The sequence below is a fragment of the Pyrus communis genome, chromosome 12 (genome assembly GCF_963583255.1).
Source record: "Pyrus communis chromosome 12, drPyrComm1.1, whole genome shotgun sequence".
In the NCBI taxonomy this organism is placed as follows: domain Eukaryota; kingdom Viridiplantae; phylum Streptophyta; class Magnoliopsida; order Rosales; family Rosaceae; genus Pyrus; species Pyrus communis.
In genome coordinates, this window is record NC_084814.1 from 18,290,855 (window position 1) to 18,292,502 (window position 1,648).

The 1,648-nt window shown below is 36.7% G+C and overlaps 1 pseudogene; it reads right to left on the bottom strand.

The window, feature by feature from the left end:
* LOC137710104 (serine/threonine-protein kinase BLUS1-like) overlaps positions 1-1,648 on the bottom strand; it is a 7,540-nt pseudogene extending 5,892 nt beyond the window's left edge.

A 1,648-nucleotide genomic window follows, 5' to 3' on the forward strand; every position in this document is an offset into this window, starting at 1 on the left:
TTGACCGTTGTCTATCAGCTGCCTCAAACATGCAAGCTGAAACACCAAAATCAGCAAGCTTCACCGCCCCATTACTATCAAGTAAAATATTTCCAGCCTGCCAGCCAAGACATTAGCACAATCAAAAAGTGAGATCCTCAGAACAAAGGTATGAAAACAAAGCACAATGAATGATTACCCACAAAATGAAACAAACCTTCACATCTCTGTGAATATGACCTTGTTTATGAAGGTAAACCAAAGCCTTGAGGGTTTCCTTAAGAATAGAACCAATTGCCGACTCCTCAAACCCATCCGGATATGCGATTTTCATGAGGTGCAAACAAGAACCCTCTGCCATAAACGGCATGATCACCCAAAGGTTTCTTTCAACAACAAATGAACAAAACGCCCTCACGACATTGGGATGATCTATTAACCTCATCGTCTGCGCCTCCCTCCGGATATCCTCCTACAAAACAAAACAATCACAAAACGGGTTACAAATCCGCCACAGTATAAAAAAATAGAACTTGGGTTTTCTTCAACAGCATTCATTCCAAAAAAATTACTTCAGCAACTAAGACAATAGCATTTGCAAAAGTTACGATTTGCACTCATCGATAACAACAGTTGACGGGTTGAGGATCATAACCATATATACTCATCCAAATTAAGGGGGTGTATTCAATTGGGATTTTGAGTGATTTTGATTTTTTAATGAATCTAGGTATTCAATCAGGATTTTAAGTAATTTTCTGAAATTCAAGATGTATTCAATTAGAATTTTAAGATAGTTTATTAAAATCCTTAGAAATCTGATGTATTCAATTAAGATTTTAAAGAAGTTTATAATATTTCAAATGTATTCAATTAGAAATTGATTTTAAAGAATTTGAGAAAGTTAGAGGAATTAGTGGGAATTGGAGAGATTTAAGTATCCACAAATCTCGCCTCTCCTGTGAGATTTCGAGGAAATTGAATCAAAATTTTATATGAAATCTCTACAAATCAATTGAAGTACATAAAAATCCATGAATTTATAAATCCATTATAATCTCTCAAATTCTCAATTGAATATACCTTAAATCCTACACCAATTCAAAAAATAAAAAAAAATAAAAAGCAAAAAACTTACGATTGCTCACTAATTTCACATTCTCAAATCAACAAATCAAGCATTCAAGTCAGAAATTGAAGTCCAATCTCAGAACAAAGCAAAGATCTTAATTCCAACTCAAATCTAGCTTCAATTATCAACCAAACAACTAAAAACTATTCACAATAGTCATTGAAAACTACAGAATTTTGGGATTTAAAAAAAAAAAAAATCGAGACTAGTAAGAAACTGACGAAATTGCTATTGCAGCGATCGAGATCCAAGCACTTGACGGCGACGACTTCATTGAAAGGGAGATAGATCGCTCTGTAAACCGTTGCGCTGGCGCCATATCCGACCTCTTCCAGAAGCTTGTAGTCGTTCGGATTCGCCGAGTGAGACCTCGAATTGCTCCCCATCCTCCCCATCCGCTCGAGGACTTGTGCTTCAGCTATGTCGTTTTGAGGCTACGGGCTCTGCGTTTCGATTGTATTACATGGACTCGTTGACCGCCATGAGAAGCGATTGAAGAGAAGCGAGAGTGAAGAAAGAGAGAAGCGAGGAACAGGA